The sequence below is a fragment of the Trachypithecus francoisi genome, unplaced genomic scaffold (genome assembly GCF_009764315.1).
Source record: "Trachypithecus francoisi isolate TF-2019V2 unplaced genomic scaffold, Tfra_2.0 Lachesis_group15, whole genome shotgun sequence".
In the NCBI taxonomy this organism is placed as follows: Eukaryota; Metazoa; Chordata; class Mammalia; order Primates; family Cercopithecidae; genus Trachypithecus; species Trachypithecus francoisi.
In genome coordinates, this window is record NW_022681460.1 from 11,487,201 (window position 1) to 11,503,684 (window position 16,484).

Genomic DNA, 16,484 nt, shown 5'->3' on the forward strand with positions numbered 1-16,484 from the left:
TACAGACAATCAATTTGCCCACAAATTTTTTTATCATTCACACAATTGTTGCTAAGTCACAGTTGCCACAAACACCTGTCTGAAACTGCAAAGACCTGGCCTTGTACCACCAAAGGAAGCCAGCATGAGATTTCAACTTTCTGGAACTAGGAAAGATAAGGATGGAGGCCTTGTGTGTACACACACACACACACACACACACACAAACACACTTCACTTTTTCAGAGTCTCTACAAGTTGTCAATGGTTGGGGCACAATAAAAACTGAGTCTTCCAAGGTCTTACTTAATTTACCTCTTGGATTAAAACACCCCCGGCACCCAGCCCATACCTTCCCCCTTCCTATCTGACTGTGGGTGGGCCCCACTGTCAAAAAAGCCTTTTGGAGATGGCCCCTGATTCCCATCAGCTGGGGTTCCTCTCTGTAGGAGGTTTGCCCACCCAGCAGCCTGCATCAACTTGTCTATGGAACTCCAGCCCTGGGACTACCTTAGAACCTTGTGCCAAGCCCCTGGCAAGACTGAGTACTGGTTCTCATGACACCCATGCACGCTTCACATGAATCTTTAAAGTGCCAGGAGCAGGATGGCAGCTTTCCAGTTTGCTCACATGCTGTGCCTACAACTGGCCAATATTATGGTACTTCATTTATTATCTGCAATTTTAGCTGTTTGAATAAAGCTGCAGTTTTAATGAAGTGTCTAAAGAGAACAATAAAGATAGTTGAATGGAATTACATTTACAACAATATGTTAGGGCAGAGAGTTTTGAGTTAAGAAACATGAAAAAAAGGCAGAAACAATTTTCCTATCTTAGTAGAGACTCTTAAGCTTCTCAATGTGACTCTCAGTATCTTTCTTCCTGATCCACGATTTAAAACACCCCCATCATAAATTACTATTCCTATCAAAACCATCTCCCCCCACACACACACACAAGAATTTTTGCACTATTTGTAAAGATGTATAATTAACAGTAATATCTTTGTTTTGTTTAGTCAAAGATGACTCAGAATGAAGGAAAGAAAAAATGACCACGAGGAAGGGAATTTGAAACTCATATATTGTTCTCTGCAGATGGGCATTCAAATCATGAACTCACTGGAGACGAGCAAGAGAACCACCACGGAGGTGAGAGAGAATGTGCTAATCAGCATGCCACTGCAGCTCATGCCTTAGCAACCCATATCATCCCGCCTCTTCCTGGGTTCTGAGACATGCTGTCCTGTTCTACAGAGAAACCACCAGGCAATAGATGCCTTTTCTTTTGGCTAACCCGCTAAGGATCTGGGCACTGCTGAGCTGTATAAAATGAGAATTATTTGTCCAGAAATTTTAACTTGCTTCCCTATAATCAGAAGAGAATAAATCAATACGATGAGAACTCTTCACAAAAGGGAACATATATAGAGTGGAACTTTGCCTGCCACTCTTGAACACTTCCGCAGAGGCTCAGAAAAGTTGTTGCTCTGATTTATAGGTCACAATAAGGAGATTTCTATTTACAAGGTGAAAGATTCTTTCACCAGCCTTAGAAAGACCACTTAGAAAATCATTACCATTTCTAATGTAGGGAAGAAACTTGAATACCCTTCTTTCAAGCATACTGTGTAATACCAACAACATAGGATGCCCAACTCACAACAGATTCTGAAAGAATGAGCCTTCACGCTACAGCACTTTAGCAACCAGTACCAACAGGAAAACGGAAAACCCATTTGAAACTGCTGACTCACTACTGCATAAGGACTGTTATCCATCCATACGTATATACGGCATCATCCAATTTCTTTTTCAGGCTTATGAAACAGATGGAGTTAACTAACAAAAACAATATATACACCCATCATTCTGCAGCCATAAACCAAAAGGAGGACACCACAGCTTTAACTCTGAGGACTCCAAGCAAGATACTGAAATATTTTTAGGCAGCAGCTCCACTGTTTCAAAGATGATAAGGATGGACGCAAAATAGAATTGCTATCTAGAATAAAGAGTGGCATTTGCTTTTCAGACCACGTATATCTTTCTTAAGGCTGTCTTTCTGAAAAGTTGAGAATAAGGAAATGTTTATTCACAAATGTTTAAGTGAAATAGAGATACTTTTTATTTCAAAGACTCCTATTTTCTTAAAAATCATTTTTTAAAACTGACCAATTATCTTCCTAATTTATCTTTATTCTAAATCTGATTTTTTGAAGATGCAAGTTTTAGGTTTCCAAGACCAAGGGATGATAGGCTTCTCCCACCCCCACCCCCTCCCCTGTGTGTGTGTGCACGTATGTATAGATACTATATTGATATGCATATGTAGTTACACAGATATTTTAAACAGTTGTCTATCCATTCAACTGTGGGCTTTGGGCATTAGGGCATTTTCCATGCTTTTATTCTTCTTGCTGAAGCACTGCTGATGTTTTGTTTGAGAAACCTAACTGAAGTGACCCAGAGAGCCCAGTGGAAAAGGCTGATCCACTGTTGCAAATGTGTGGTCAAATGTAGGAATGGAAGCCAAAGGACAAGACCTTGACCCTTGACCAAAATGAACTACTTCCAACCGTCTAGATCAGACCAATCCTCCAACGTTGGGTGAACACACAGATAATAAATAAAATTGAGCAATCCTCAACCCTGAGCTCTCTCTCGATAAAGTCAGCCCTCCAGCTCCCTGTCACCCCCCTGCACTGTTTCCAAATGCTCACAGACATCTCCCTATGAGCCTCACAAATGTTACTCAGGTGGAGTAACCAGTACACAGTCAAAGGAGAGCGGGCTGCACGCTCAGAGAATGGCCAGAGGCCTGACAGTGCTGCAGAACAGAGGAGTGGCTAGGAGGATGGTAGCAGGCTGGAGGGAGAAAGGTGGGAAGAAAGGCAGACGCCAGACTGTGAGAGATGGTGTACAGTAGCTAAGAAGGCAGCCAGAAGTAGCACTGTACCACTGTGTTTTCAACCCGCCTCTATCCCAGGAAGGGGCTGAAAAAGAAAGGCAGCCCCAACATATTCCTGGCGCTGGGCTATGCCTTGTCATTCCAATCTCACCAACCCTGCTGGGTAGCAACTTTCTGCTCATCAGCCTGCAGGGTCCAGATCAAAATCACCTTTCACTCATGTTTTCCTTTGCCCAAACTCCCATGCAGGACTAGATTTCTTCTTCTCTGTGCTCCTATGGCACTTTGCACAGGCCCTGTTTCACCATTTCCCTGCGAGACTGTCAGCTTGCTGGTGACTGGGATTACACCAAGCTTGGTACCTGCAACATACAGGGGCGTGTGCCATCTCTGGTGATGGCTGGAGGAAGGGTGAAGAGGGGAGGTGACAGAGGGAATTAAATCAGGCCCACCCTACTCCCCCCTGCATTATCAGGATGTGTGTGTGTTGGGGTGGTGCTGGAGTATGTAAATCCAGAGTGTAAGCACACACCACACACAATGTATTCAAAACCAGAAGATGATCTTCCTCTTTAAATTCAGTCCTGTGTCTTTAGCTTTAAATAAATGATGGAGATCCAACCTGGAGATTCTGCTATTATGTTGACTACTACCCAGCAATTCTTGCTATTGAAAGAGATTCAATACATTAGGGTCATAATCACATCTCATACAGGATGAAGGACATTTAAGGGCCATGATAAATCCAAGATTTAAATCATGGTTTAGGATTTTGTCTGATTATTTTAAAAATAGAAGATTGAGAGAAAGATGAGGTATGATTTTCCCTTGCCATAGTATCCTCTCTATTTCAAATTCAACCCTTTTTACTACTTGCAAAAGATTTAAAATATTCATTGACCTGCCAAAAAACATCTGTACATTGCTAGACACATCTTCACAGATTCACATCTGAATGGCTTCTTTCTGCACCAACGATCATAGCTCTATTCAACCACAACTAAAGTGAGAACCTCAGAACCGTACATGGAGTGATGTCAGTGGTGACTGAGGATAAAATAGCCATTTGATAGCAACTTCATATCAAGCATGTCCACAGGGACAAGTGATCCTTCACTTATTCTTAACTTAGAATCCAAGGCACAAAAATGACCAGGCAGGGACAGACTCCACCATAATTCCAAAGAAGGCTGAGACATATACAGACCACACACAGAAGCTCCTCAATGCTCTCTGGCAATGGGGCAGCCCCTGGCTCCCTGCCTGCAGCCCAGCAACAGGCCCACTCTCACAGGGCTCCCTGAGGCCCATGCAGCTGCAGACAGACATGCAGTGTGTGGCACCATCCACGCTCAGGGTCACCACAGTCTCCTGTGTGCACAACAGCTGGGTTAGGCGCCTGAGACAGGACCCAGCTCAGACAAGGCCCTCTGTTGTGGAGCGTTCCTCATTGCCTCATTTCCCCAGGAAAAATGTATTTTCCTCCAACCATTCATTCTGGCTCCAAACTAACTCATTCTCCTGCGTCTTGCTCCATGCACAAACCTTCTCCCAAGGTTAGAGATGGCAGCAACTGCAACTTCTTTTCCTGTCTTACCCAGCCCCAATCAAGGTACAGTGATATGTGCATGTTCAAAATGAGGGGTACAGGGCAGTGACGAACCTGGTACTAGACATTGGTACTACCCCAGGGGCATCTAGGGGAAAGACTCTAGTCTAGTAGAGGACAGCAGAGGTGGTTGGGGAAGGCCTTGGTGTCCCCTACATTGGGAAGATGGCACAAGTCTCAGCCAGTGCTATGTGTACTTTGTATTACTATTTTGTTCTTGTTTATCTTATGTCAATATTTATTTTAACTCATTAAAAAGGTAATACATGCTCATTGAAGATTTGGAAAATATGGAACCCCAGTTATGATACTGAAGCTTTTCATTTGGGGCCAGTTTTTGTATGCACATATAAATTTTCACATTCTACCCCAGCACCTCCGCCTTGCACATCACAATTGAGAACACACAACTTCTGATAGAGGCAACCAAGAGGGGAGGGGACGCCATAAAAACAGTGTACCTAGAACCCTAACTGCATGGTCTGTTTCAGTTAGTATCATGGTGACCACCTGATGATGCCCCTCATCCCTGACCTATGAATTACTCTCTACAATACAGAATTGTGGTCCACAGGCAGGGAGGAAGAGGTTGGCTTGGAAACCCAGTTTCATCCCTAGCACTGCTGTTTATCTGCTCTGCGATTGGGTGGGAGACGGTGAGGCAAGGGTTACATATTTAAAAACCCCAGGGGCCAGGTAAGCAACATAAATGAATAACGCAGGTGAGATGAAGCTGGGTGAGCTGAAGAGCCCTGCTCCCTCTAAAGAAGACAGCCGCAACACTGCTTGGGCAAGCTGTTATCATTAGAGAAGGCAAGTTCAGTTTTGTCAAACCTTCCCTTTCTTTTAAGGAGAAACTGGAAATCTCAGCTTTTATATATAATACTGCCCTATTTAAAAGTGTTAGTTTACATTTTTAAAACACACCACGTGGCCCAACAAAACATAAATGAGGGTATGTATGATCCAGCCCAGAGAGTGGTTTGCTATCTTTAGAAGTAATAAAAAGGTACATGCCTCCGTTTCTCCTTCTGTTAAATAGGAAATTGACTGCTATCTGCTCACCACTGGGGATTTATTTAAGAGCACAGAGGGGGTTTTCTTATCATATAACAAAATAATCCAAATGTATTCAGATACACAAAGCAGGGTAACACATTCCCTTATATTTCTTAATCATGGTTGACATAAATGGGGATTGATGTGGTGTGGAATTACTCAAAATGTATATTCACGCAGTTAGCTTCTAAATAAACAAAAGAAGAGAGCTGCAGTAGACTTAGAGGATGAGGGTGTGACCAGCTGGTGATACTGGATCAAATGGCCGAATGAAAGCCAGATTGGAATGGCTCTGATTTTTAACAAACACCGTGTGGAGACAGGTAGTATTGACAACCCTCTCAAGAAGAACTGAACTAAAGGGTGGCAGAGAAGTGGGGTGTTGGCCAAAGGAGAATCGGGATTAAGAAGAGTGCATCCTTTAAGATGGATAAACTTACAAATGTTTACACATGATGGAAATTATCTCATTTTAAGGCAAGCAAACAAAAAGCCCAAGTACCAACTGAAGGAACTGTGTCAGAAAAATACGAGACTATGTTGGCTGCAGCAAAAATTTTATTAGTAAGAGTTAAAAAAAAAATCCAAAATCTAGTTATATAGGTTTCCCTAAACAAGAAGCCAGGAAAAAAAAGTCCTTACTACAACACACACTGCCCTACATTTTACACTGTGCCATTTCTGTATTTGTCCTTTTTAGCCTACTTCTATCACAGTCTCTCTTTGCTAAAATACATTAGTTGCCATGGAAACGATGTCATAGTGTGTAAAACCATTTACTGTCCTTGGAAAGGCATTCATGATAAAATTGAACAGTAGCACGTTTCACAAAGAGAAGCAACAGAAGCAGTTGTGCAAGAACACAACAAGGTCTCACAATTGTGACTTCAGAGTATTCCTCTACCACCAACATCATAAGTCTCTGAGAGTCGCATGAGCTTTTGCATGTCCGTTTTCCCCAAATCACCCAGAGCAGCATCTTTCCAAATGTACTTAAAGTCTCTGATCTAATGTTGATAAAGACAATAGATTCCCTAGAATTCACACTTCCAAGAGGCGGAGAGGGGCTGGAAGACCACAGAATCAGAATGGTTTTATGCATCGTAAGACTTCCACTATTGGAGAGGATCCGGTCCTGTCATACATTCTGCTGTCCAACTTTGTTATCAGAGATACAAATCATATTTGGAACACAGAGATTTAGACTTGAATTTGCTTACTGGCATGGATTACCAAGACACTCCTTTTTTTTCTTTCATCCATTCAAAGTAAACCAAATTCATCACATCAAGAAAATATATTGCGCAACTCTCACGTCTCCTTCTGACAAAGAAGGGCACATAGCCAGGTGTACGTTCCCTGGAAGCTTAAAATCTAGTTGGGGACAATCAGGCAAGAGCACAGCCTCTTGCTTGGGCTGTGGCAAAGAGCTGGATTTTCTCCTAACTGCGACAGGATGACATCAGGGGAGCAACATGATCTCATAGAGATTCTTTTAAATATATGAATTTGTAACTTTAGAGACAGGGTGTCACTGTGTCACCCAGGCTGGAGAGCAGTGGTAAGATCATAGCTCACTGCAGCCCCGACCTCTTAGGCTGAAGTGATCCTCCTACCTCAGCCTCCTGGGTAGCTAAGACTACAGAAGTGCTTCACCATGACTGGCTAATTTTTAAATTTTTTGTAGAGATGGAGTTTCGCTGTGTTGCCCAGGCTGGTCACGAATTCCTGGCTTCAAGTGATCCTCCTGCTTTGTCATATAGATTTTTTAAAAGCTCATTCAGCCATTGTGGGAAGTGGGGTTGGAAAGATCAAGACTAGAGAATGGCAGAGTCCAGACAACGGATGGTGCAAAGCAGATAGAGAAATGTGATTGTCTACTCAGGTTGACAGCGTCCCTCCCTTTGTCTGCAAAAGTGCCGGTTTATGCCTGCTGTCCCAGCAGACAGTCAGGTTAAGCACTTGTTCCGATGTTTCACTTTGTAAACCAAGTGTTATTATTGGTTATATTAAAATATACTAGGAAGGGTTTTGTAACCTCTACTTTGCACTTGCAGCTTCTCTCATACCTTATCTACCAGTGTGTGAGAAGACTATATAGTGAAGGGAATGTTCACGTTAACATGTGATTAAAGCTGAAAGATGACCAATGACAATCCATCTCTTTTCCTGTCCCTTTCCAAACGTGGTGTAAGCTACACCTCCCTTTCAAGGACAACACGCAGTATGCTCACCATAAAACAAAGAGTACTTGGACATGAGCAGCAAAGGGCAGCTAACTCCTTCCAGTCTTGATTGGTACTGGGAAAAGTATTTCAGGCCACTGCCTCCACCAGACACTAGATGTGCTGACCATTGTACTGTGACCCATGTTGCAGCCCGAGATGCACGAAATAGCAGTCAGAAGGGTTAATGGAAAACACAGAAAGTTATAGGTTTGGCATACATGAAATATTCACAGGAAACAGTTCTGCTACAGACCTTTTAAAGAATTGTCTGAATGCTCTCATTTCAGTGTTTTTGTCATTTATTGAATGGTTATGCTATTTCGTTTTGCAATATACCTTTTGGCAGCGATGAGCTAAAAAGAAAAAGAAAATGCAAGTTTAATAAAAAATTAAGTACCAAATTTTTGCTTTTCAAGAAAGCAGATGATGAACATAAATTCACACAAAATGCTTGTTGATATTTACTATCCATCGTGGCAGCCTTAGTGATATCACTGACTACATAAACCACAAGTCACAAATCTGCTAAAAAGGCAACAGCAACTACTTCAAACGTTAATAATGATGCAAGACTATGTTAAGGAAGATGATTTAACATTCGCAGCTGCAGGTTTACTAACATAGCACTCTAGGAACATTTATTTTGAATCAAATGTCTGTTGTTCCAAATTGATTTTGCTTATTTTTGAGCTCAGGTTTTTTTGCACATATGAAAAGTGAAATGACTTTAATGTATTAGCTTCATTAGCAGAAGAAAAAAACTTCACCAACAGTTAAATCATTCCAGTTTTATGTTAGTACTACCAGGTGTTTTAAACAGAAAATCCATTAATTCAAATAATAAGTTTTTTCATTTATCTCATGAGATCAAAACAAAACTTGTGGACATTTATTTTATCACAGGTAAAACATCTCATATTATTGTAAATGCTACTGTAAACGGTAAAAAGTTCAACACGGAAGATAAAATGATTTGATTTTGCAGGAATAATACAAATACAAATTTGTGATGCTAAAAATAATGTTATTAACTAAATCAAGAAACCTATGGTGCAGAAAGTTACTTGGAATGTGTTATGGCCGTGCATAATTCATAACCGCATTCAAACAAGTGGCTATATCCTATCGAATGTAAAAACTGCAGAGGTAGAAATTAACTAATAGTTATATATACCCGATTAAAAATATCCCAAAGTTTTTGTGACAAAGGTAATACTAAATACAAAAAACACTTCAACATAGCAGTATATTCCTTCTCTTTTGTCCCCTGTCATCATCAACTGGGTTTGTTAATGTTTGAGAACTGACTCTCTATGTCAACCTGGGTGTGCCATAATGGTATGATAGACAAGTCCTTTAAAAAGTTTGGGTGTATTCTGTTCCAAACCAGTTGGAAGTCTTTGCTCAAAGCAGTGAATGAAGCACCAAAACACTTCAGCTTTTGAAGCCTGTAGCCAATTGCAGTTATTGAAAATAAGGCTTGTAAACAGAAGATGCTCAAATTTATCCCAACAAAAGCAAAGGAGGAACTGAACACATTGCATGATGAGAACTCAGTGTTCAAGATTTAATTCTGAAATTATGTTCTGATGTTTTGTAATATCTTGACTTGTGGCAATCTTTTGATGGAGTGCCTAGTTTCGATTGGATACATTTATATTCTGTACCAGAATGGAGTGAAACTGAGAAGGTCTGCAATTTTGTGCCATCTAAATTTGACAAAACAATTAAAATGACCACCGAGCAACTTACTTTTGTAAGTTTTGTCTTATAAAAATATTTGTTGAAGAATTCTGAATGAGAGAAAACGATCTGTGAAAATATTTGGATGAATATAGTTATACAGTTCAGTATTTTTAAAACTTGTCTCAGAAGAGCTTCCATTTAGCAGAATTTATTCAGAACTCACCAAGGACTTTGCATCTAAGGGCTATTTTTTCAGTGCGAAATATTGTGATGTACACACAGAAGCCAGTCAGATATTAATTTCAAATACTAACTATAAACACAACTTTGAAGAGATTGGAGGCGACTTTATTAAGAAAATTAAAAACAATTCGTTCTTTATATGAAGTATCACTGGCATAGGTGTTAGAGACCTGGCTAAACAGTTGACTAACGGGAGTGAAAAATAATTACTTATGTTACTGTTTTATAAAACTCAGATAATCAATACAAGATTTTAAAATTTAATCTATATAGACATGTTTTTAAGTTTTAAAAATTTTATTTCTGAAAAGATTCTGGAGAACTATTTTATAGGTCTAAAATATTTTTTAAATGTCAGTTAATCAATACTTCTTAAATTCTATCAATTTAATTATTTACTGACTCTTTTCAATTTAAATTATGTGGTTCTCCACCTCTAACTCTCTTGGCTCCCCCCTGACAGACAAAGTAAAAATATGAGATATATTTATGTTTTGAGAAAATTTGCTAAGAGTGTCACAATAATTTTCTGGTAAGAAAATACATAAGCAGTATCTAAACAGGCAACTCCCCACCTCACCCCAGAACACCCCTAATAAAGGCACACTTTTAAAGCAAGCCTGATGATTTCCCCTCCAAAATTACTAGGTATTTCAGAAACAGCAGGTTTTAAAATACATCATCTTAAATGCAGCATCATCCTCATATGAATGTCAAAGAGAGATGAAATGCGATTAAACAGAGCTAACGGGTTTTTTCTCCCCCCTCTCATTTGAGTGTTCTGGTAACTACTTACAAATTACACTTGGAAATGAAACCCTTCATAAACTGATACTTTATTTAGCACATGAGAACTGAATAAAAATGAAGAGCATTTCCCCTTGTATTTAGAGACATTTCTACTATTCACCCTGTTACCTTTAAAATATGGAACTGAAGGATCACACACAGTAAAAATTCTCCTCTAATCTCCAGAATCACCGTAAATTCATTAGAGAAAGTCTTGAAATTCTAATACTTTCCACTGACCTGAGGCCCCAAGGCAACTGAGGTCCTTCTCAGGGAAAAACTGCCACTAGCTAAATAATGGGAAGCCAGAAACCCCACACCACCTTGAAACATCAGGGGGAAAACTCTGTTCCTTGAGGACAGAACCGCACACTTCTTGCCCCAAATGAAACTAAGACAGGTATACTAAGCCATGATTTATCACAGGAAAAATGGTATACTATAAGAGTATAGGTAAATTTGTCACAAATAAAAAAGTTTAAGCAGTTAAAATATAGCCCAAATGCAGAGTGGCAGCTTTGAAATATACACTAACTACCTAACAATATATGAAAGATGTTACTTTATTTCTGCATGATTGAGTTCAACTTGATTATGATCATTGCATTTCTGCTTATGGCAGACAAAAAAAAAAAAAAAAAAACACCACCACCACCACCAATCTTACTCGTTACAGGTAACCTAGTGGCTTCAAAGTTAAATCTGTAGTTGCTTCAGGGCAATTAGTCAAATTAAACTCACTTCAAGCTTCCTCTCAGGGCTCTGTTCCTTCCCTTCTCCGCCTTCTCCCCAGGGAGATTACAGACCATCACAGTGATGGGGAGAGGGTCCAGTCTAAGTGCTGGCCTCTGGCCCCTGTGGGATGTCTTGTTCCTTTGTCATTGGGTGCTGGCCTGGTTTGGCTGACGTAGCTGGTCAATACCTCACTGGGCTCAGCAGTATCTGTGGCCACGATCTCAGCCAGCCTCCAGCAGAGAGACTGGCACACTTCCCTTCTGTGCCCTCTCTATTCTGACCCTAGATCTCTCAGTACCTTTACATCCACCCAAGGGCATAAGCAGGACTGTCGGGATTTCCCCACGCCATGTACAGGTTTTGGGGAACTGGGAAGGAACACCTCCTCAGGGCCCACTTCTACCTAACACGCCCCACTGCAGGGCAAACTACAAGGTGGTTTCCTTCCAGAGTTCCAGAGATGAGGCAGGGCACCAGTGCTCTTTGCTTACAGGGGGTCGCCCACCTACCTGGGCCTTCTATCATCTCCATAACCCCGTAAGTAGAAGCCCAGGACAGCTGGGTGCTAGATCTCAGTGACCCATCCATTCCTTAACCCTGGAATCCTCTGAATCTCTGCAAGCCCCTCCTGCCAACCCAGGAAGCGATTTTCTCCTTGGGCTAACGGAAGTGATCCTGTAGCCTCCCTCCTCAGTGGCTTAATGTACCATATATGCCAGGCCTTCTGAGATTTGGCTGCTTGGAATCCACAAACCATTTTTCTTTTAACAAAGCCTGTCTCTTTTAAATGAAGGCTTGGGCTAACTCTGTTCTCTGAAACAAGCTTTAAGGCCTGTTTTGGAAGTCAGAAGCTGAACAATGTCTTCTTTGTCCTTGACCATGTTCTGTCCTCCCCTTGAAGTGATGGAATCCTTAGCTTCAATGGGGGACACTCCCAGGGCAACAAGAATTAGGAGGAAGGGAAAGTAAATTGAATACCAGTTCAAAATATTATTCCCACTAAACTAGCTGCTCATAACACAAGGTCTCAGAGGTCCCAGAACACAAGGTCTCACAGGTCCCAGAACACTTACCTAGGATTAAAAAAAAAAAAAAAAAAAAAGTGCAACACATTGGCAGGTCATTCTCCTAGAAGATACCATTTATACCATTATACATTCATATTTGAACCAAGGGCAAGGGGAGCCTATGGCTTTCCGTTTCTTGAGTTCTTCCTACCCAATATCTTCAATCTCTGTCCTACCGTTGAGTGGAGGTCCAAAGCCAACCTTGCATCAGCATCATTTTGGAACTCTCCACTTCCCTGGGTTTCCTCACCTGAGGCCCCCTCACCTTTGTCACTCCTCTTCTGAACTGCTGTGCCCAGTCATCATGTCCGAGGCCTCAGACCCTTCCGTATCTAGCACCTCCAATCCAAGCTCATGTCCCTATCCAGCCCGAATACTAGTTTCAGCTGATTCAAATGATGTTTTCTTTAGTCTCTTAGAGCATCCTATTATTCAAACCAATGCCTAACTCTAGGTCACCACAAGGCCAGATTTTTCATTCCAAAGTGACAAGTATTACCAGGCAAAGTCACAAAATTGGGCTAAAGGGAACCATAAGCATATGTGCAAATTCCAGTGAGGCCTCACTCCGTAATATTTTTTATCCATCTATTTACACACTATCCTATAGTTCAGTGGCTGGCTGAATTTTTTCTAGATTCTCCAAGCCCACTCTCCCTTCTCCAAATCTCTCAACATGAGATGACAGTTCAGCCTCCAGCTTCACAGAAAAGTTCCTGGACACTCCACTCCTTTGAACTCCTTCCTTCTCACATGCAAATTTCACTGTATCTTTATTTATCTTGCAGTAATAGTTAAAATCACACAGGTAAAGTACATAGCACCATGCCTGCCATTTAGTAGGCATGTGATCTTGTAAATATTATTCTTGTCTGTTCTCTTTCTCTCTGAGTGACAGCTACTTTCTCTTACTTTGGGGGTTATAGTGGGTTCAGTGGTGCCAACTCCTCAACCAAAAAAAACCAAAAAAAAAAAACAAAAACAAAAACAAAAAAACACCATGCCCATCTAGAACCCGTGAATGTGGCCTATTTGGAAAAAGGGGTCTTTGTAGATGTAATTAAGAATACCAAGATAAGAATATCCCATATTAGGGCTGGCCCTAAATTCAGTGACAAGTGTCCTTGTAAGAGAGGAAAAGGCCATGAAATGACATGCAGAGGAGAACGCCCTGTGAAGACGGAGGCAGAGACTGTAGTGACATGCCTACAAGCCAAGGAAAGCCAAGGTTTGCCGGCAGCAGCCACAGAGAAGCCTGGGTCAGAATCTCCTTCAGGGACTCCATAAGAAACCAACCCTGCCAAGAGCTTGGTTTCTGATTTTGGACCTCCAGGACTATGAGAGAAAATATTCTCTTGTGTTAAGCTGAGTTTGTGGAAATTTGTTACGGCAGTCCCAGGAAACCAATAGAAGGTCTAACTCTATACTTAATTAGGATCTCACCTCCACCAACTCTTCACCCATCTCCTTCCATCCATCGTTCCTTCTCGCTCCTGCCTCACCAACACCTCCCTCTTTAGTGGATCATTCCTGCATGTCCTAGCTCAACCATGGGCTAGACTGAAAATCCCATGGGTGTTTTGGTGGGGAGCACAGAGCAGGAATCTTCCTGCAGCAGCAGTTCTGGATCTCAATTGTGTGGAAGGAAGCCCCGTTCTGGGGATGTGGGCCAGGGTCTTTCATTCCCTGGAAACAGAACCTCTGTCACAGCTAGAGATGTAAGGATCAGGGAAGGCAGTAGGGCTTGCCTTGGGCGCCCCAGATCAGGGACTCTTACCCACATGGCATGTTGGACTGGGGTACCATCAAATAACGTTTAGGGTTGCAGTTTTTTAAGTGCCAATCCTTCTTGGATTATACTTATGAATAAATTAACCAGAACCTGTCCCTTTCCCAGGAGCTGCCGGCACCCACAGAGGCATCTGGTTCTGTTCATTCTACCAGTCCTTCCAGAATCTTCCCAGCCACCCCTCACCCTCACTGGTCTTCACTGAGTAATTCTCAGCCTCTAAGAGAACAATCTCTAACACTTGGCAATCTGAAATCAAGAATCTGTTGAATAATGACTATAAGACTATGGGAATTACATGGTCAACCACACTTATATGAAAAGAAGGGTGAGGTATAGCACATTATCTACGCCTTGGCCCTAATGGGCAGGCAAGATTAGAAGGTAGGGCCATTGCATTTTCACCCAAGGAGGCAGAACCATAAGGGGGAATCTAAAACATGCAACCAAAATCTGGATTCTAAACCATGACTCCAAGGATCCATAAGTGCAGAGGACCCAATGTTATCACCTGCAGGAAGAAAAGTTATTTAAGACGCATCTCATTCTAGAAGTACTGAAAACACATGTAAAACCTCTCAACCTGGAAGCTTAGAATCAAAACCAATGAGCATTTAATAAATGCACAGTGTAGTGTTACACAGCACAAGGCAAATTAAACAAGGTTCACTCTCAGTCTTCTAGAAACTTGCTCCTGAAAATGGACAATGTTGACGCTGACGTGTACAAAAGAGGGTGGACATGAGCAGAATGAATAAATACATGAAGTGGTGACATTATATGCCAGCAAAGGGGAAAGTGCATTTTGTCAAAGTGCCATGTGATCTCCCACATTTAAGGTGGTGGTTGTGGTGGTGGGGAGGTGGCAGGAAAAGCACTTAAATTATAGACAGACAGTGTATGGTTAAGCAAGCAAAAAAATCCACCACCGCTTCTCGAAGATCACAATAGCATTTCAAACAACAGTAAAACACCAGGTACCTCCCCTCCCCCTTTCAGCTGCAGCAGTTGGCCTACATCCACAGAAAGTGTTCTTACTGCTCTCTATTCCAGATACATTAGACCTGGCATCCAGGAGAGGACTAGGCAGGGGAAGCCATTAATGAGGAATCACAGTGAGCTCTCACAGGCAGCTGAGAAGGCTCTTCATGAATGCAGACCAACACTGCCTGTTGTGCTGTTTTGAGTTTTGTTATAGAAATGACTCCCCATGACCATGGAAAACATTTTATAAAGCTTGTTTTCAATCATTCTTTTGAAGGATATACAAACAAAGGCTATAGCTGAGCTGTAGATTTAAATCATTACTTTGTAGGGCCTTAAGTCTGGGACAGAACCCTCTTCCTATGCTAAGGAGACTCTACTACAAAGCGAACAAAATCAGTGCATGGAGAGGAAGGCACTTCCACGGCCAAAATTGGGCTATACATGCAGGGGCACTCAGTTAAATGTTGTTTTGTGAGGTCCAGAAGTGGGTAGGTACATAATACTTTCAGGCCCAACAACACTGGCAATCCGTTTGGCTATTCTTCTCTCGCCCATCATTTATTACTGTATTCCTCCAATTTCCTGTAGATTTTGAAGCATTCTGCATTTTCTCCCTGCTCTTGGATGTCATTTCCTTTCTTTTTTAGTGAAAATCTTGTGGATGAAAACCTGATGGCAGAGGGCAAAGGAGTAACTATTTCCCCAATTACCCTAAATTTTTAACAAAAAGCTCAAGATTCCAAACAAAAGATCTTCAAACACATACCATTCTCAAAATGAAAGGGTGGTTCCTAAAACAGTCTAGGACAGTTAATGAACCCAAACTGTGTTGTGGGTCAGTAGGGAGTATCTCGTGCCACCAGAAAATACAGAAGCTCAATGTACAAAAGGATGCCAGCCTCATAGCACAGATGCCCAGAAAGCCCTGCACGTTCCAGTGCCTTACCCCAGGCCTGTGCCAATGAACGCTGCTGAGTATCCACACCGTGAATGACAGTGTGCTACATGCCTGAGGTGGACAGTCAAAAAGGGGAGCAGCCAACATTTTGGCACATGTGGGGCCAAGTGTGTCTTGGAGAACTGGATTCTAGTTTAAGCTAAATTAGTAACTGGATGTACAAACTTGGGCAAGTTGTAAAAATCTTCTGAACTCTGAATTTCTCATATTGAATTTAATTAACAATGTCAGGCATCACTTATTAGGAGGCAATTGACAGATACAAGTGTTCAATGCAAGAGAATAAAGAGATTGGGGGAAGCTTTCGAGAGTTGGGATTCCAGCTGGGCCTAGACAGGTAAGTAGAATTCGAAGGGAAGGGAAGGACGGGGGATTCTGGGAAAGAAAAACAAAGGCTGGAGCCATATTGCCAATTAATGAGATGGTGATGGGCTTCTGGCTTACC

The 16,484-nt window shown here is 41.7% G+C and overlaps 2 protein-coding genes across 5 annotated transcripts in view; one reads left to right on the forward strand and one right to left on the reverse strand.

Moving 5' to 3' along the window:
- The window catches only part of FYN (FYN proto-oncogene, Src family tyrosine kinase), a 210,226-nt gene that overhangs the window by 182,983 nt on the left and 10,759 nt on the right, over nucleotides 1-16,484 (reverse strand). The gene's annotated exons all lie outside the window — the stretch shown is intronic.
- The window catches only part of LOC117098116 (translation initiation factor IF-2), a 30,771-nt gene that overhangs the window by 799 nt on the left and 13,488 nt on the right, over nucleotides 1-16,484 (forward strand). The window lies entirely within an intron of this gene.